General features: G+C 40.0%; 1 long non-coding RNA gene across 1 annotated transcript; it reads right to left on the minus strand.

Moving 5' to 3' along the window:
* Positions 1-2,467: 2,467 nt before the first annotated feature.
* On the minus strand, positions 2,468-21,244 carry LOC121073474. Its single transcript, XR_005821737.1, has 3 exons — positions 21,053-21,244; positions 10,072-10,266; positions 2,468-2,552 (listed from the first exon to the last, which is right to left on the minus strand). It is a non-coding gene; the product is annotated as an uncharacterized LOC121073474 (long non-coding RNA).
* Between the last annotated feature and the right edge of the window lie 212 nt (positions 21,245-21,456).

The raw sequence follows: 21,456 nt of genomic DNA on the forward strand, positions 1-21,456 counted from the left end.
TTGCAGTGCTTCCTCCAGCCAAATCATGAAATACACACTGAGGAGATATAGAATACAGTTGTGTCCCCTAGAACTGCAAATAGCACAGAGCTATGAGCCTAGGACAGAGAACCTTCAGCAATATAACTGAAACTTAATAGGAAATCAGGCCTCTTTCACCAATGCTTCTCTGGGTATTTCTCCTAGCTTTACCTCAGATTACCTGCTTGGCTGAGGATGGAGAACAACCATTCTGCCAGGTTGGCAGAAGTGCCCTGCTGGATGATTGTATGCAATAAGAAATTGCTCCTTGGTCCAAAGAGGATCAGATGGCAGTAATGGTCAGATATGCTCTGCTCATACACAAGGACAATCATCAAGCTGATTGTTACTTCTGAAGTCACTGGTAAATTCAAACCCAACACACACACACACACACACACACACGGCTTTCCATACAAGAGAAAAACAGGCTTGAAGAAATGAACGTCAGTAAGAACAGATCGCATTTCATCTCTTGAGAGAAGCAATTGTGTGAAAATTATCTTCCTTGTACAATTAAACTTTAATTTTTTTTTCCTTGCATGCCAAAGGATGAACAATCTAACAAAACAGCTAGCAGACTGAATAGGAAATAATACAGCTTATTGCATTTCAGATTAGCTATGCTTTCAGAAAAAGACTGCTCCAGCATGCTGAACAAAACAACATTCCCCCGTGGGTTAGACAGGAGAAATTACCTTCTCAGTTTTTAATTTTAAACTTGAATTTATGAAACACTAATCTGTGCTCCATTAAAGATAGCATTTGCCAGCATAGCCAGCAAAGCAGGAATGGTTATGAGCTTTCAGAAGTATATTTTTTAAAGTAGAAAAATCATTGGAGTCAGCTTTTTCCATTGTTCACATAGTTATCCATTTGGCAACACTCTGAAAAGGAAATGGTGTAAGAAATTGCATAATCTGTTCTCCTTAAATCAGTCAGAGATTTTGCCTCTCGTGTTCTAAGGTAAATCGGGATTTTTTTCAAGGAGGAGGGACTAAATAGGAACCAGGGCACTTTGCTGCTTTTGCGTATGCATCCAGATATAAGTTGGCATGAGTTCAGAAAAGCATTCAGAACATTTTGTGTGTCATGTGATCAACTACTGCTAATTTATCCGTGCTGAACTGACCACCTGCTGATCCTGTGATATCCCCTAATTCTTGTATTGGAGAAGAAATTCAGTGTACAAACTGTTCCTTATTTCTGCCTCTCCATTACACTCTCTCTGAGCCATTCCTTTTCCAAAATGAAGAATGTTTCTCTATATCATTGACTATGCAGAAGTTAAGGAGATCCTTAATGCACTGCTCTGTATCTTTTCCAGCTACACCCACAAGCCTTTTTCTATGTGGAAAGGGAACCAGGAACAGGCATGGTTTCAGTTTGCTATATCTTCCCTAATATTCCTAGCATATTATTTGCTTTTTGGCTAACACTGAAAAGTGATCTAGTATTTTCTTCATGCCATCCATCAAGATGCTAAGATCTCATTCCTAACTGGAAACAGACAGCTGAGAAGCCATAATTTTATATGGACAGACAGGGTCTTACGTGCATGACTTTACATTCACCTCCATGGTTTCATCTGCCATTTCTTTCACCCAGTGACTTCAGCACATAAGATTTCTCTGCAATTCTGTGCAGTTGGCCTTTATCATTAATATCTTGAGATTCTCAGCACTGTTGGTAAACTGTCATCTGTCTATTCACTCCACTTTCAAGATTGTATGTTGAGCAGTGGTGACTCCTCTAACAACACCAATACTGCTCTACACTTTGAAAAGTGATCATTCATTTATTTCTAAGTTCCTTCTACCATTTAACTAATTATTTATCCATGCAAGAGCAAGGAAATGCAACTTATAGTAATTCCTTCGGCACCTTCATTTGTTGAAGCATAAGTGCCAAGTACTACCAATATTAAGGTAGTCTGTATCACTGGGATTGCCTTTATCCACTTGCTTTTCGGGTACTGCAAAAAACTTTGACAAATTTGTGAGGCCTAACTTCCCTTCTGAAAAAATGATGCAAATGTTTTGCCAGCATGTCCATTTACCCATGTACTCACTAACTCCATCCTTCCACTTGATTCTGTCCATCAGTCCACTGCAGAACTGAGGCTACTAATTTGTACTCTTCCTTATATTCCTGCAAACAGACATCTTAAATTGATGTCCCACTAGCAGCATTCCACTTCCTTTGGTTGCCAGAAAGTTAAGTGAGAGGTTACATACCACAATTAATAGTTCACTTATGTCTTAGTATCAGCTGATCCTGACTTGTCAGTGTTCATTCTGTTTCACAGATTTATTATTAACTTTCTACAAGTTGGTACTCGGACACAAATATTAACAAACATACAGCCCGCTGAAAGTCTAGAGCAGAAGTATATCTAATTCAATTAACTAATTACCTTTTCTACTTTTGAACTGATTTCTGCAGAGGGAATTCCTTTGGAGCCATGTCAATGCTTCTCTTGGTCACAGGGTCAACAGCTGATGAGTAACGGTTTGCTCAGGAGACCGTAACTAAAAAGTAGGAAAGAGGAAATACTGTGAGCAGCTAAGGGGAAAGAACAGATAGTTTTTAGAGTCTTCCAAATTACATGCAAGAAATAATAACAACAATAATAATATTTTCTTTCTACAATAGCTAAAACTAAACTCCACTTGTGTATTATGCATTCAGTAGTCATGACAAGCCTTTGATCTTAACTAATAGATAGAGACATGGAATATCATAATATTTAAAGGATCCAGTTAGCTTCCTTGTAGCAGTGATGCTTGTTCCTCTATTACCATAGAAACAAGCCAACAATAACAGTACTTGTAAATATCTCACATAAATACAATGCACTCTATCAGCTAGCAATATTTGCAAAATATCTGCCAACAATCATCACAATGGACTGAGGTTGGAGAAATTTATTCTTCCACGGTTGATATTTTAATGAGCACAGTCAAAATTACCTATTTATCTGCAAATGCATATTTCTCATAAACATATCCAGAAATTACCTCTATATGTTTATGAAATGACTAAGGATCTTCAGTTTGCTAGTACTCGCTCACAAGTCTTTGATGAACAGCTGTTCAAAGAATTGTTAGAGAGGTTATTCTTCTCTTATCCAGTTCTGCTCCCATGCCACAATTGTTTAATTTTTATTTACTTTGCCATTAGTTTTAAATTATTTAACTGCTTAAGGATGATGCAATACAACCCCCAGCAATACAACTTCAGTTAAAGATTACACAAAAAGTGAAGTACCTACTTCAAGACGCAGTAGACAAAGCACAGAACAGGTTCTTTGTGCCTTCATTGCTTTATGGGTTGTTTTTAACACAAACACGCATAACTCAAAAAAGTCATGCCTGCACAACAAAATTCAGAAAATTACAGTCCCAGACAAGATAAACATTTTTTTTTTCCCAGAGCACAATAACAACCAGATAAGGAACTCTTTAAAAAATTGAATGTTCTTCTTTCCCAAAAACAGCAGAAAGCACCTGAAGTGCCGATATCCTTTATATCTTGCCTTTCTCATTTTTTTCCCACCTCTGAAAGACTCCTCAATGTTTCAAGTGCATTACTCATCTTTTTAACTGCACAAACTGAAAGATTTGTATAAGCTGTCACAAGAGCCTTTGCAAAATAGGTGCTGCAGAGCAAGTGAGACATTGATAACGGTCTTATCTGAACAGTTTGGAGTTTAGACTGAGGTTTCAGCATACCCTAGCAGGTTAGTCCGATCACCTCAGGTTACAGTTTGGGCTGCTGGACTGATACGGCTGCAAGGCACTTATCTTCTCTGTACCAGGGTAGAAGTGGTAGCCTTTGACAGCAGCACAACAAAACCATTTGCTAAACAAACATGTCTGAGCTTCAGTCATTAATAAAAATGTCTGTCTCTAGCATGGATTTACAAGTTAATCAAGACAAACTGAATTAAAGACCAGTTAATTATGTGTGCCAGACTTCACAAAACATTTAATTTGAACTAGCTACTCCACTTCAGATGGTAGTTCAGATTATTCCCTTTTTCTTGCGTCCTCCCCACATGAAGAAGCTGTTTATAATTCAACCACCCTATCCCCCTGTCAGCTGGACTTTATAGAATGCGGTATACAAATACAAATAAACCTATCAACTTCATTAAACCTACATATGTGCTTAAAGCAGTTCACCTCTAACAGCATGACTAAATCAGGTCTTATGCTTATTTTGTACACCTTTCTCCTCCCTTTCCAACAGTCATTTCTAAATAAGTAGTCAGAGAAACTAGAGTAAGATACTGATGCTGTGTATTTAAGTGCTCTACTCTAGGGAACACTATTCATAAATTATATATTAATATATTATATTAATTATATTAATATATTAATACCAGAATACTCCAAAAACTGTCTTTTTCAAAGAGGTGTTCTAGTCAAAACAGAAATTATGGTTTCATGCAGAGATTACTAGGAGAACACCTTTGGTGTATGAGTGTGAGGTGGTCTGGTCAGATCCTTGCAGCCTTCCCTTCCAGCCTCAGATCTCCAGGAAATTGCTGGAAAGCAGATACTAATTGAATCTCAATTTTTAATTTAAAAAGAATAGCCAGCCTTATGGAGGCTGTTGTGTAGTAATTTCTAAATATACCTTCCTCAAACTGTTATATTAGCAAAATCTGTTAGAAACCAGAGGAAGCAAGCATATGCACTTCATGCAACATTACATCAGAAGTACCAATATGTCTTCAGGTCCTTTTGGTTTTGATTTTGCAGTGTAAGAAAGTAGAGGTTGTCACATATTTAAACATTTAAAATGCATCTGTACAATGAGTAATGTGAACCCACAAAAAAAAAATTAAAAAAAATTAAGTGTCTGATGATCAGGTTTTTAATGAAAGCCAAAACAATCTGTCCAAACCCTATTGGAAGATGTACTGTTTTTAACAGTCCTGTGGTACACAGTAGTACTCTAATGTATCTTCTGGCTGCCCATGTGTCTGATCAGCTGGACCTCCTGAGCTTTTAACCATCATTCCCTCTGACTGGATCGGTGCTCATCCAACACTGATAGTCTCGTCAATGTATGTCTGAAAGCACAGGCTGAACTTGCAGCTGTAACACCACTATACTGTGAAACCATCTGTGCAGTCTCGCAGCAAGTGTTCGGCTAAATGTCTTCAGAATACAACACCGATACATCTTTTCACTTCTGCTCCACAGGTGATAAGAGAGCATCTTACCCCAAGCTGTGGCTCAGATGTATACACATTAAATGCATTGCTTTCATTTTGACTTCATTTTAGAGTGAGAATTAATAAAAACTATGTTTTGCAATGGATCAGCTCACTCATCTGCTAGCTGCCATGGCATTTGCTGTGGGGATCCTTCCAGTCACTCCCTTATAGCTAGGCTACTAGAGGGTCCTATATTTCCAAGGAATCTTCAGGCCAGAGGTCGCTTTGCTTATCTTAGGAGGGAATCTTCTGTTTGTGTTGAAAAATGCCTGTACTGTTCCCTGTTACCTCCTCTTTCCCTCTTTTTCTCTGTCCCCCAAAGCTGGCCTTGTTAATGTGCTACCTAGAAAAAATAAAGCTTTTATAGTGAGTCTGTTTCAGTAAGTGACACCTCTGTTCTATGCTGATATTCCTTGAACAATTTTACTCTCATGTACATACTTGTTTTCCTATTGCATGTAATCCTGTGTCTGTCTGAGCAGTTAATGCAAGTGTAATGATGTCAATTTCCAGGCTGTCGAAGTTCTTCCAGTGACACAGCTCAGCAGCTCTCCTATTCCTCCTGTTCACTGAGCTGATTGTTATAAACTCCCCCCAGAAACTGTTAAGCTGGAAGAGGGTAAAGGTAAACCAGGCAGCAACTAAAACAGAAACCATGTAGAGAAGAAGAAGGAAAAAAAAAAGCTGCTAAGGCTGGCAAAGCAGTCTACATCACTACAAGCAGGTGATTGGTTGCACCATGACACTGCATTTTATGAAATATTTTATTCATTAACTTTCACTCCCCTTATTGTAGCTTCTATTCAGATGCCCTATTTAGTTAATTCTTTGAGCTTGTTTCTCATCAGGTCTAAAGGCCCCAGCTAAAAGCAGAGCCTATGAGTGCTGAACAATGTGAAAATACCTGGAAGGATGTGCCAGTCAAGCACGACACCCCTGAGCAGGAATGGTTCACTTGATCAGGGAGGTTAACACACTCAAGCAGCTACTCAAGCCAGACAGTATTCAAGGGAGCAAAGTGGCTGTCATTTGCACCTGGTCATCTTTAACTGCTTCAGGCCATATGACTAGTAGCCATTCACAGGTGTGAAATTGCTACTGTTGGGGCTGTACCCTTGCCAGTTTACTCCAATGCTTCTTTCATACTTCAAACTTTACAATAATCTAAGCATACAAGCCAAAAAAAAAAAAAAAAAAGAAAAAAAAGTTAACCTCATTACAGCAATGAGGGCCAGGCAAAACAATGTAATATATCACTGTCCCATCACAGAGTCTACCAGGGATGTGCAAACTGATCCCAGATTTCTGGGAATCCCTACTGGAACTCCCCACAGCATCAGACCCCTCCCAACAAGCCCTGGGCTCTGAATTACAGCAAGTCACTGCAATTCCACGAGGGGCAGAGTGCACGTGAAAGATGTAACAGGAAGAGTCATTAGGTTTCTGGAAGTCACTTGGAACAGAACTCAAGACTATATAAATAACTCGGACTGAGCTAATTTCCCCTGAGCTAATAAATCTCCTCCACGAGAGAGCAAAACTGTGTAAAGTGAAAACAGAATATGCCAAACAAATTGCATTTGCCTCTCTAAGACCGTGGAGGAATAGTTAGAGCTACCTGCAGACCCTGGCCTAATCTGAAGCCTAGGTGCAGCTTTATTGGCCAAGGCACTTTGGTTCCCCTGGATACCTGACAACCAGCTAGTCTACTCCCCTTCCAGTCAGGAATACCTAGAAAATCATCTGATGCCATTTCACCATTTAAGGAAATGAATGAATTTTTCTTCCCTTGTAATCTTGCAATGTTCAGGCAAACTTTTATATCTGGTGTCAGAATTTAACCACAGGTGTGACAAAAACATTTAGTCTCAAAGGCAAGAACACCTTAAGACAACAATCTGTTTCCAGTTGCTATTTAGATTTAAAACGTATTTTTCATTTCCCCACACAGAGAAGGACTCCACAGGGGAAAAAAAAAAAAGAATAAAAAAATCAACAACAATAACAAAATCACAGTGTCATCTCACATCCTATCCAAATTTAAGAACTGGAAGCTTGCCACATTTTCAATGCACTGAAGGAATTAACAGCAATATTATATCTAGCATGTTGGCGCAATTTCGGAAGCAGCAATACATAAGGAGATCTTTGGACTTTGGTCAGGCAGGAGGGACTGAAAGCACAATCAGTGATCACGCTTCTGAGGCTGAAGGTTTTGACTTTTATTCCCTAAGCTGGTGAGATACTGCTTCTAAGCACAGACAATATGTTAGAGAATGCAACTCCTAGATACCCATAGGGACTACAGGGACATAGAGAGCAGCATAAACAGGTCAAAAATGAGAAATTCGCTCGGAGGGATTAACAGGTTCATAGCCCTTGTTCTGGGATGCGTTTAAAGTTCTAAATCCACATCCCAACAGTTACTGCAATTCAGCCTACGGAAAAGTTCAGCCAAGTGTTCCTCCCCTGGCCCAAAAGACAAAGCAAAACAATGCAGTTCCCTTGTCTGATGTTACTCTTTCTAGAACTACTAGTTTGCAAGGAAAGAACAAGCCCCATCCCTGCTGACTTACAGAAAGAACACGAATCATTGCAGATAATGTTGACCAGGATGGCCCCAAACTACCAGGGAATAAAGATATAGTTACATAAAACCTAATACCCTGTCCTTTGTCAGATCACACATGGCTGTATATTTTCTGAGGTTGCAGTCTCATCCAAGATGCTGACTGAGAGAATACAGAAAAATACCTGAACTCTTAGTTTCCCTCAAAACTGAAAACCCCTGTAACACTCACACTAAACAAGTCAACAGACAACCAAAACCAGAGCACAGTAGCTGTATCATGAGCTTTCTTAGATGAGCCCCAAAGAATAAGGGCAACATTGCAGACAGCATCATCAAACACAAAGCAAAGTGGTTACCCAGGTCCCTAGCCAACAGTGCAAGTGATCGGCTATGGTCTACTACAAAATGATTAAGTTTTACACAGCGCTGCCCCAGAGCAAAGTCTTTCCAACCCCGACATGAAAGAGAGACAGAATATACAGTGGCTACAGTAACTCTGAGGAAAGTGACACTGTACTAATGGGTTTTGCTAAATTCAAATGAAATGGCAGGATAAATCTGCTGAAAGAAAAGTTATTCTACTCTACACTGATAAGGGCTTAATGATTTAAACACTCATCAGAAGGACAACCACTGAGGTCTTGAATTACCTGTTTGGAAATAATGTTTGGAAAGCTATGACTCAGAAATCCTGAAACTTGCCATTCTGGGTTTATTTCTTCTTCTTTAAAGATAGCAGAAGTTTTGTTTTATTAGCTATGATAAAATAATGTTTTGTTTTTAATCTGGTACTACCAGACTTTTTTTTGATTTGTTAATTTCTGTGATTGTGTTTATCTCTTGCCCAGAAAACAATTACAGCTATACTTTATACTTCCTTGTCTTGCAGTCAAATATTTATAGCATTTAAATCCTAACCTTTTATACTAGAAATAGTTGAAACATCCCTTTACCTTTAACAGGCAGTGAGAACAGGAAGGAGCCCAGAGGTATTATATGCGCAGTGAAAAAGAAACACAGCCTTTTTATTTGTCATGGGCCTTATTTCACAGTCACATGCAATGAGTTGTACTTCTTACTTTTCTTACTTTTTGATTCAATGCTGCATAAAGTCAATCCATGATGTTCCTCCCCACCACCAGATAATTATAGTCTAATGAGTCTGATAGAGCATATTGATGTTCTTTTCAGTGAAGGTGGTTTCTGTGAGATTAGTTTTCTGCCAGTTAAGCTGTTAGAACTGAGTACCGCAGCACATGTAGGGAACAGGATATCACCTGGGAGAAGGGGTAGGGAAGGCAGGAAGAAGCAGGTAACCAGATTGGGTGTGTTGTCAACCTGCACCTCTCATAACAGCTTTACGAGAGAGGCAAGGTTTTAAGAAGACACCACTACATCTCCAGAAGGGAATCTGGTCACTGACACTTTAGCTTTGCACTGTCATGGCTTCAAATGCCACCTTCCTTCTCTTTATGTGTCACAGTCACATGTAAGAAAGCAAAGTGGCCAAAGAGCTGCTCTGAAAAGTGTGAGCACTTTGGTGGTATGACCTTGCTTATGAGCAGGACTTAACAGCCAGAATGTAACTGGCTCATTTCAAATGCCGGTTTTGTACTAGCAGGAAATAGAAACAAGTGGAATCGAACAGTCTTGTAAGAATACATTTGCATGTAAGGTTTGGCACGAGAGATAACTCAGTGGAGTTCTCTTTCTAAACTATATAAGAACTTCGATTAAGCAAATGAAAATCCTCAATCTAAATTTCTCTAAAAGCAAAATGGGAAATGGTTGATACAGGGAACCACCACCAGACTCACTGCTGCTAATGCATGAGCAGGCAAAGCACCAGTCACCAAGGGTGTCCTCATAAAACATTCCTCAAAGCCATTTGCACAATGAAAACATCAGATGTGTTTTATAGGGTTTGGTCTTCTCTCTGTTCTCATGACTTGCAGCCGTGACTCAGAAATCTTATGCCTCTGCTGAATGAATGGCTGTCACTTCAGGAAGCCATTACAAAAGGGTTTACTATTCTGAGCAAAGCCATACTACTACCAGGACAATTTTTTCCTCCTTCCGTATTTCTCTTTTCTCATCTTCTTCCTCTATTTCCTTCTTCTTGTTCATTGCTTTACATTTTGTTATATGAAAACCACACTTTACGTTTTGTTATTATAAAACATACCTTGGAAAACTGCTTGATGGTGTTAGAATGCATACATAAGCAATGCTACACTAATGCAATCACCTGCTGATTGCTTCTTGTGGATACGCCAGCAAGTTGTGTCCAGGTTAGCTGAGTCATTTCCTCATCCTTGGGGCAGGGAGGCAGCAGGGCTGGGGACAGACAGACAGACAGACTCAGTCGTAACCACACGATGGGCCAGGTCTAAGAGATAGATTGACCCTTATGCTACCCAATGAAATCCTGCAGGTCAAAACCCTATTAAAAAAAAAAAAAACAACTATATTAAAAACCCTATTATGAAAAAACTATATTAAAAAAAATGCAACTACATGCATTCTGTATTCCCAAGTGCAAACCATCTTGCATAAAAACAGCATCTTCTAGACACCAACATGTTCTTTTTCAAAGCAAATATTCTTGGAAGAAGAAGAAAAATGTGGGAAGCAGAAGGAACAAAAGAAAAAAGAAAAAAAAACTGCTTCAAATCAGGTCTACAGAAAAGAGAATTTGATCAACAGATACCTAACCTATACACAACTTGTATAAACATCACTAACTGATGATAGCGACATCAGAGTGGTTCATGTGGATAAGTTTAAACACTATTGAACACAACCATGTGATTATAAATGAAAGACAGTTAAAAAGTACCACCATAACATACAGAGGAACACACACACACACACTGGAGCAATGAGGATAACACAGCTTCATCCATAATCTCACTAGGAGAACTTACAGGAGAAAAAAAAATAGACATTTTTAAACGACATTAATATACTAGATTCTTAACACTAATGAGTAAGCATGTGGACACGGAGGGAAAAAAAAAAAAGCCCCAAGCAGACTAAGCCCAGCTTTAATTACTGCTAATCTGCAGATACATTCACATCAGAAATATCACCCTGGCATTTTCCTGTTTACCAGCTGCAGATCACGCTCTGTAACATTTAATCTTTGTAAGTACTTGCCCTTTGAAAATCTTGCTTTCCCTCATCTTTCTCTCCACAAATCACCTTTGCTCTTCTATTGCTCATACTGCACAGCAGCCTCTGTCAGCCTCTTCTTGGCCAGTCCCCCACAAGGAGTGCTCCCTCCTGGCCCTACTCCCCACTTCACAGTATTTTCTTCTGGAGCCCGCCAGTGGTGGGGATATCAGCTTACTCCGACAAACAACAGCCCTGGGAGGCCAGGGCAGTCACAGACATATTTCTAGCAGTGTGCACTGCAACTGCAAAAGCAATGAGAATTCACCCAGCAGAATTATTTAGCTGTCATTAAAGTCAAAGTAAAGGGCTCAAAAAGCTGTAGAGATCAAAACATGTGGACCTAGTAGCACACAAGTCACTTCAGGAGATCCAGAGCTACTTTGCTCCTAGATAAAGGCAATGTTAGCACCACCTCAGTTTAATAAACCTACCCTTAATTAGGTTGCATATGCCAACGACCACACCAGAACAATGTTTATCCTTTAGGCATAACTAGCCAATAGGATCCCAATTATTTATACACACTGCAGTTGAGCTCACATATACTTGAGGCCAGACCTCACTTATTTTTTGATTAATCCATTGCAACAGTCTGGAAAAGCACATTTCACAACCTGAACCCATTGACTTCACAAGCCATGTTATGCTGTTTCCCTCACACATCCCCACACTCTTTTGTTCTAAGGTATAGGTCATGGCAGTAAACAGAGCAGCAGTGCATGAGGTCATGGGATGGTTCTTCATTCCTTGTTCTAATTCTGACTCCAAAAAGAAATATCCATCCTTTTCTCACAGTGCTTTAAAAATAACATTAAATAAATAAATAATTTTCTGTGTGAGATGAAACACTGATATCCTACTCTCCCAAGTAAGTTCACTTCCTTTTTCCATATAGGTATATGCAAAAAGTTTGTTAGTATCTGCACCAAATGTTTTAGGAAGAAATACAGAGCATGCAAGCTCCACAACTGTCTTTACTTTTCTAAAAATTAAACTTCCTAAGTAATATATGGAGACTTAATCAGTTAATAATCCCTGCACAGGAATTAATCAATACACTTTCCCTGTGATAGTGCTACATATGGTAAATGGTTCTAGTGTGGATTTTGCCTGGCAGAAGTGACTCTAGATGTTTTGAAGCTATGGATACAGGTTCTGGGGCACTGGGGCTGGCACAGTAAAATTAAAACACCAGATGAAAAAACATTCAGAACAGACTGGATCCTAAAGACTTCTGGATCCTAAGGAGGGTGATACCTGCTCTGTCACAACGTATTTCTTATTTTGTCTGTCTGTCCCTCACAGTGTCCTGCAAAAAGAGGAAGAGGGATCAGCCATGGGTGGTATCTGGCTGTCAGACTGCATAGACAGGTTGTTTTCCTACCAGTTCGTCACAAAAGATTCACATTATTGTTGGCATTAGATGTTCTCATAATCCTGTCAGAAATATCCCCATCACTGCATTGCACTGCTGTACTCCGCTGTGATTGAGTGTTCCCCAATGCAAACTACTTAGAGCTCACACAAGCCAAAATAAGGCCCATTATGATCCTAACAAAGCTAAAAGCTTCCTTCCCAATCCTGCAGCACATTATCAGTCATTATGAGAGTAAAAAGCACCTCTGACATCCCTCAGAGGGAACTGGAGCACTGCTGGAGAGAGTTAACAGCCACATGGCAGAAACTAATTAAAATTTCCAGCAAGAGAAAGAGTAGGTAGAAACATGCTATACAGTTGCACATCTTTGTAGCGCCTTCAGTAGACATCTCACACAGTTCTTCACCATCAAGTATTCCACTGAAATATGCTGTTCCCCTCTCATACCCCCCACCGCGCGCGCACACAAAAAAACACACAACCACCACACAAACCTCAAACTGTTTACAACATTGATTAAAAAATACTGGAAAAAAATCTTGACCTCTTTGTGACAAAAAAGATATTGTCGCTAATCTAAACTGGGACTGCAGCTCACTGTAAATCTATTTCATACTGAAAATAATATCTCTTAGGATTCTGCCTCAAGGAAGCTTTGGATTTTCTTTTTCCATTTTTAAATCCCTACATTATTTCCAGTATAAAAAAATACATCATTTTTCTGGTCCACTCAAATATCTACCGCACATTCTGAGGCATCTCCACCCACATCCAGTAAGCAACATATACTAAATATGGTGTCAGAAAGACAACTCTCATCCTTATTTCTGCTCCTTTTGCCTACTGTCACAAGGGACAAGCCATATTCCCCTGCTGTCTCACGCTGCACACCAGAGATGATACCAGCCTTCCTCTGGAAAACACTGATTTCAGAGTCCCCATATAAAAGGAACACACGGGGCTGTTATGGACTTTCAGCTTTCCAGACTGAATAAAGATATGAATTTAGGCCTGGCTTGTAGCTTAAAATGTATTGAAATGTCCAAAAAAAAAAGTATAATGAAAATTTATCACCTTTATAAAATGTTTCACTATTTCATCTGTTGAATAACCCCCAGCCAGGAAAGGCTCAAGACTGGAGGAAGAGGGAGCATTACAGACCACAAGAAAGGTGCAGCTAGACATCGACAGTCACCATCAGCTGAGAGGGACACCCTAAAGCAGTGTGCTAACATCCTTGTCCAGAAACGGAATTTAAATTACAGTGGGAAATTGTGTGCAATAGACAGACTCCAAATTAAGAATCAAAGTTTTCCTTCATACTTTTGAAGGAAAAAAGTATGCCTAACAGACTGACCTGAAAAAAGGACAGCTGTACAAAACTCGCCTTACGTATGTACTCTGTGCTAGAGGGTGTGCTCACCACGCTTACTCCTCAAGCAACAACCCTTGGAGAAGTGGTAAGGAGGCTCTGTGAAGGACCAGATACAGTATCTTCTACTTTTCTGAGAAGAGAGGATTTCTTTCAATAGAAGCATGACAGACTGATGGGGGGCATGCTGGAACATGCTATTCCTCTGCCAGGGAAGGAAAGCATCACCACCTGAGTGCAAGGCACACCCTGTTTGGTGGTGGTGAATACCCCTTACTGTGCTTCATCACAACCATTTACTTGTGAGAGTTACACTAACACAGTGTGTAAGAAAGGCTTTTGAAGCATTGGAAAGCTCAAGGCACCAAGACAAACAAACAAGAAAGGAAGCATTTTTATTTATTTATTTATTGAGAAATCCCACAGTTTGCTAAGCACTTCAAATTCAATTCAAAGATGTTCTCGGTACATTAGCTTTTTGAAAAGGAAACAAAGTCCTGGCTGAACTTTCACAAGCTTCCCATTCTCACTTCTTGTCCCCAGCAGATTCGTAACTTCTGCAACACCTCTACACCTTCTACTCATTCTGTGACTAGAAGGAGTGAGTATGTCTAAAGTAGCTATGACATGGTGCGACTGCATGTTCAAGGTCTGTAGCAAGTAGATCACTAGACCATTTCAGCATGCCACAATCAGATTTCAAACTACCGAGGATGATGTTAGCACAGCCGTTTTTACAGTGATGCAGTACAGTTTCATTGCACTTCCAGGCTAACGGAGCTACTGCTGCAGAGATGCATGGTTTCCCTAATTTTGACATAGTACAACATCTCTCCATAAAATCAGTGCAAAAGAGACATTCAGCGGAAACATTTCTAGGTTATGATAAAATAACCTAAAAAGAATTTGTTTCAAATCTTTTCTCCAGTCTCATTTCCATTTTGTCTTTGCTGGGTGCAGAACGTTGCAGGCTTTGGAACCAAACAGCCACAAGCACGCTAACTCTGTCAAACACAGCCTCTCAACTCTGCTGCATACTGGCAGGAAAACTCCCAGTTCAACAGCTGTCAGCATGGTGCCTCCCAAAGGGCAACGTTGCTGTTGTGGCAATGTTGCCCTGTTGCAACTTAGACTGAGGTAAGCGAAAGAGCATTTTTTCATGCTGAATGCAAGAAGAGTGAATAAGGAGAAAAAGCCCACAAGATTAGCATGTTTTATGCAAAAACAATTGCCGACAGAACTTCTGATCAAAAAGCATCTCAGGAGTGTAACATCCTTATTGACTTTACTGACATTCTGACTTTATTATAATCTGCAGAACACCAACTAAGAAAATTTGTAATTATTTTCCTCTGTAAAAAAAAAAAAATTTAAATCCATTTGTTCAAACTAGTAAGCTGAGGAGTCAGGCCTTTATTTAGCAAAACATTCAAGCACGTTCCCAGCTACTGCTCTTGACCTTTGTTTTTGCAGTGATGCTGCATCAGCCTGTATTAGGCACAGAACTACAGCCTCTGGATGGCCAACAGAACTTTCCAGAGACTATGAATCCCCAAGACACACAGCTAATGAAAACAGCACTTCATTATCTGCTTTTCCAAATCAACAATCAAATCAGCAGAGAAAGCTCAGCTGGCAGATTATAAAAGAAAATCAAACTTGTCTGGCGCTCATCAAATAAGGAGGCCATTATTCTCAAAGCAGTCGTCATATAAGGTTAATTCGTCATTAATGTCAACAGACATATTTTGCTCATTTCAGTCAATTCTGCATGATATATATTATTACCTTAACATCACTTAAGCACAACTTCTCTTGTTCCCAGATCTGCTCACCCTGTGGCCATGCCTTCTTGCAGGTGATTAAAAATAAAGTCTAAAATTTCTTTTGCCACAGCTGAGTCTCTCTGGCCTGTTCCTGTCTATTCCTCCTTGCAGCTTCTTTTTTTAAAAAGTGTAATACTGATTAAACAGCAGTACTCAGCAGTAAACATTATGCTTCGCTAGGCCCTACCTTTACATTCAGGCTCTGCTGGCTCAGACTACTGCCTTAAAGACAGGATACTTGCTTCATTACACAGAGCAGCTTTCCCTACAAAGCTCTGTGGAACCCCATCGTAAGCTGGGAGATGGTGACTTGCAGAGAGCACAGAACTGGCTATTATCATCCTGGCGTCAGTAGTCAGTACTTAAATGGAGCTGCGTTATCAAGGACCCTTCTCCCAGGAGCTCATCAGAGGCTGGCAATGCAGCAATTTCCCTTCTCTGCAGAAGCAGGAATCCTGTTGAGTTCAGAACCCTCTTCCTCCATCCCATTTTTAACACCAGTTTCTTAGCATCTTTTCCAGACCACGCAAAGAAACTTTCTAAGATCATCACCCCCCAGACCCCACCTTTCCACCCTCCCTAGGAAACTCATCTGTAAGAATTACTTCTCACAGGGCAATAGATAGCCACGAGTCTTTCAAGTAACCAACAAAGGCTGAACTATCAAAACATGAAGTTTAGCTCTCTCTTGTTTTCCTCTGTGGAAGCAGCATGTATTTTTACCCACTGACAGTATTTAAAAGGCTAGGCAAAAAAAAAAAGTCACATATTTAAACTAAAGTTGTCTTATTCCAGTACACCGGCCATAAACACACTTACTGTCATATCACTAAACCTCATCATACTGAAAAAAAGTTCCCTTAACAGCCACAGAATCCACAATGGGAAGTATATGGTCTGAATGGCAGCAGTTCCTAAAGGGTTACTGTACAGTCAAATCATCTCCTTCGAGGAGTGACTTAGAAAGAAAGGCCTGAAACACAGGAGCAATGCTGAAAAGGTCAAGAAGTTCTGGGAGTACACCCAAGGCTGAGGGGACGTGGGAAAGAAACATGGATACAGATACCAAGAGCCAGGGAAGGCTTAAAGCAGCTGACAGTGATGAGGAATTGTCGCCCCTGTACAGGAGAGAAATGCCACACTGGGTTCTGGGCAACCCCAGGAAGATAGGCCTGAATTACCCAGGATCTCCTTACCCACACAAGGAGGAAAAGTGTCTGGAGACACACAGGCAGTAACCAGGATAACTGCAGGCTGCAGGGAAGCCCAAATGCAGACATACGCAGTCTTCTGGACTTACGCAGCTCGAGTCCTTTAGCTTTCTGGCAGGGAGGTCACACAGAACTGGCCTTGACTTTGCATAGATGTGTCACATCAGGGTCACCAAATACAAGTACTAACTTGCCATAATGAATCTCCTCCACGTGCACACCCAGTCCCTCTCACTTGGAAAAGTTATGAGAACTCATCAATACCGGAATTAACTTGATAGTAACCTGGATAGAGTTGGAGAAATTAATTTGCTTGCCTGATGACTACAGAGGGACTTCGTGCAATGGATTTTCTTGTAATGTTTGCTAGTTAAACAAAAATACATATAAAGCCTGCAACTACCTCAGACTTTGAATCCCCTTGCAATTATAAATGTCACTGTGTTTGACTAGCTGGTTCTCCTCCACTGCTCTTCTTCTCTCCACTCTGGTGACTCTTACAGGAAAAACATCATGCCCTGGGAATTACTAGATTGTCAGAACTCAGCAACTCAGCCTTACTGCTAGTACTACTAAAGGGAGAAGAGAAACAGACTATTGCAAGAAAGGCACTTGTTTAGAAACCTCTGAGAGCCCTTATGTGCACTGGAAAACTCCTCTTCTTCTACCAGCACTACTAACTGAGAGTCACTTAACCTTTGACTGTTTCAAGCAATCAAATTCAGTGATCTATCAGGTTGCCACGAAAGAAATAATTAATGCAGACATTGTAGGAAATAATAATTTACACTTGCATGTCTGCAATCCCAAGTTCTCAATGTGTTCTACAACTGTTAATAAAAAATATATAAGAAATAGTGGGTTATGTGTTTAAATATGATTAATGTTAAAGTCCTTCCCAGTACAGCAATGTGATGAAGGGAGGATGACACCATCAAAACTGAGCAGAGAAGGGGGAGAATGGCTGAGCTGACAGAATGCACTTCTCTTGTTTTATAGATGGCACTTGCTTAGTTTTACTTTAAACAATAGCAAAAGGTATGAGGCTGTTATAAATTCATGCAAGCTTGCAAAGTTGAGTGTCCTTATAAAAAGAGCAATTATATACACACTTTAAGCACGAAGCAGCGCAATAATTAAATGAGTAATTACCTTCCCACTTTTAAGCTGTCATGCAATTAAACTTAATTAAACATTCTCTATACTTCACTAATCTTATTCAAACAGAAGAAGGTAAGAAGGGTGTGGTAAAGAAAGAAAAGGGCATTTGGCAGAAGGCTGAGCCTATTATTTTGCCTGTAATAAAAATAACACTGAACAGTCAGCACTAGATTCTCATGTAATTGCCTTGTTCCTAGCGAGAATATAACCTGGCTTGAGCTGCAAGACAAACAATAGACTGAGACAATATAATAGCATTTAAATTTATGTAGCATTCTTCTGTATAGCATTGCAAAACGCTTTTCAGAAGACACAACTATAAGGAAAGGAAGAAGAGAATGGAATTCTTCCCTCCCGGAGCAGAGGGAGGGAAGAATTCCATACAGAAAGGCCAGTGCAAATGTAAAACAAAATCTTTCATGTAAACACAAGATTTCCCCTTGTCCCCAATAGAGGCATGTTTGCAGAGACACAACAGAGGAATGGCCAAAGTAAGACAAGAGAATTCTGCTGACAAGGAGACAGACAGCTATAGTGCCAAAACTGTTGTGAATTTGCTCCTATCCTGATCTTAAATTCAAACGAGCTTTGTAAGAGCACAACCCACATACTTCTGCTACTTAGTTATTCATTCACAGGTAGGCTGTATCACATATGCTGTCTCTAGCTATGTTATTCTTATGGTAAGTGATAAAATTAATACAAAAATAAATCCTCTCAAGTAACAAGAATTCTCTCTTCCATAACTCCCTGAGACAAAGGCCAAAATAGGTATATCTAGAAACAAAGTCTGACCACGTTCAGTCTGCAGATATGTTTGTTATCTCCAGGTGTCTTCAGATCCCTGCCCACCCTCACACCTACCAACACACATGCACGAGCCTTTTTCCTTCTTTTCTTTTCTATTGAGTCCTGATCCTGAGAGCTACAGAAGCAATTTGAGCTCATCTCAGCAAATGTAGCCAGGACCATCAATTTTGCCATTTTTCACACTCATTTCTTCCAGCACCCACAGCAGTTCCACAAACTGAAACCTGTCATTAATATTAGCAGAAGGAACATAAACATAGGTTGAACCTATCAGTACAATGATGGGACGAAAGCAGGATGCTTGAAGATAAATGTTGTTGTCAGACATTAGGTGTCATTATAAAAAGGGATGAAAAAATAACAATACTGAGCAGCATGAGTATGTGACTGAGTGCTGAGAAATTTGATAAAAAAATCATAGTTTGATAAAGTCTAAAATACAAATATATCATCCACGTACTTGGACAAAAAATGCTCAGGGAGCACACGAAGTAAATGCTACTACAGTGAGATGAGTCACTCGTCCCATTTCCCCACGAAAAACTAAATAAATATGGAAGAGTGAAAAATTCTCATCAACTCCACTTAATATTAACTTTAGTTCAAATCAGAAGTAAGGGTATTTTCAGGAATTTAACAGCAAAGGTCTGCTCAGAGCATCCCAACACAACACAGATGCCACTAGTATTGCCTGTTTTTCAAAGATACACCACGTGGAAGGGAATACCATTAATAATGAAAGTTATAGTAGAGTAGCAGAACACAAAGTCTTTAAAACAACTCCTACCCACACAGGATTCATCTCATTCTACTTTCAAAGCACCAAATTATCTCCAAGTAATATATCCCAACACTGCCAGTAAACAAAGCACAAATCTAAAGCAAGTGGTAAATACAAAAAGTGTTCTCATCTAGCAGCCATTTCTCCCTGGAAGACAATACTGCTTCTTATGCATTGTAAGCCAAAATAAGTAAATAAACATCTTGAAAACATTGGAGGGGCTGCATTTAAGGAAAGACTTATTACGACTAGCCTGTGCTTTCTTGCAAACAAGAACAACCACCCAGGGAACTCTCCTTTTGGCTGCTTTGACCCTGCTGTCAGTCCTCAGAGCAATGAGAGGCAGGCAGTGCCAAGCAGACCCTGCCAGGCATACAGTGACAGGGCGATTCCTCCACCTCTCTTGCAGCACAGCTAATTTAGAAGCTGAGGACCTTGGGTCTTGTCCCAGCTGCTGCACAACTGCGGGGAGCCTTCAGAAGTATCCAGCCTTAGCTGTTTAACCCAAGCTGACAAGTTCCAACAGATATTTTATTTCAGGTCTGGGACATTATATCATTTTGTTAACAGACTGGAAGTCAACAGTCATCTGCAGCTGGTAATGCTTAGTGCTGTGTGATTTAAATTGGGAATTTAGCAACAGAAATAGCATTAAAGTTATGGCTTCTGCCTCAAAAATCCATCATACCACCCATACCCACACATCCAAAATGAAATCCCAGCAGACAAGAAGATGTCCACAACTAACACAGCCCTTTGTTTCCATGATTCAGGCTGTGGTTTGGCGTTAGCAGTTTTGTTGTTTTATTTTGTTTTCCTGCTTGTTTTGTTTTCACATTTTTCTGTCAGATTTGGTAACATCACCTTAACTCCTCTTGCTGCTTTCTGACTCAGACCCAGCCCAGCTCCCTCTATCCCCATGAGCACAACTATCATCTGCTACTGAGGAACTGTTCAGATGGACAATGTCTCTGTTACCTTATCTGCAGAAGCAAAGGAAATAGCCATATGAAACTAAGTTGTAAACAGGAACCCAAAGACAACAAACCTTTACCCTGCCTCAAGGATCACTATGGAAAAAGAGAGGTTAACTAACCCATGTCACTCTGCATTGCCTGTTATAAGCAGCCCAACTAACTCAAAGTTCATTTCAGTATATTCAGAAAGGATGAGAGAGAGAAAGAGAGACTTTGTTTCCATGCTGCAATTTCCTTTTTGTATGGTTTCCACCACGGTCTTGACATATTTTACTGCATAACTGCAAATGTCAGAGAAACCACCCTCCTTCTGAACTTAGAATGTGAAATGCAATTAAGACACAGGCAGCACAGCGTTGTATTTAATGCTGTGGGGGCTGCTACAGAGCTGTGTTTAACTACGTGGATGTGTTTAACTCTGTGGGGTGTTGTCTCTTGCTGGTATGGACTAAAAGTATTGTGTGACTTATTTCCTGTGTTTCAATGAGTTCTTTGATTTATATCACCAATCACTGCATTGCCACTAAAATACTTACACGATGAACAGTTGGAGCCTGCTCACGCAGCGTGTCTCCTGCTCTGCAATAGCTGTTTCCTCAGGACTGTTCATAAGGCACAAGCAGGCTTCAGTAAAGATATCAGTTTTTCATCAACTGGACTTCTCACGCTGGCTCTGGTTCTCCAAAAGGCAAAAAGGAACCAACCATCAACGTGGAGTTGGTTTGTAAAACACACTAAAAACAATACAAAAAAATTAGTTGGGGAGGAATCTAGAGCTCCTCTGGCACAACCTCCCACTCAGTGCCACATCCTGGAAGGTTACTCAGCTGAGTGTGCTCTTGGGGAAACTTGTTCCAATGTTTCACCACCCTGATCTTTTTTTTTTTTTCCCTAATACCTAATGAGAATTCCCATTGCTGCAATTCATCTCTGATGCACC

Source organism: Cygnus olor, chromosome 7, assembly GCF_009769625.2.
Source record: "Cygnus olor isolate bCygOlo1 chromosome 7, bCygOlo1.pri.v2, whole genome shotgun sequence".
Classification (NCBI taxonomy): Eukaryota; Metazoa; Chordata; class Aves; order Anseriformes; family Anatidae; genus Cygnus; species Cygnus olor.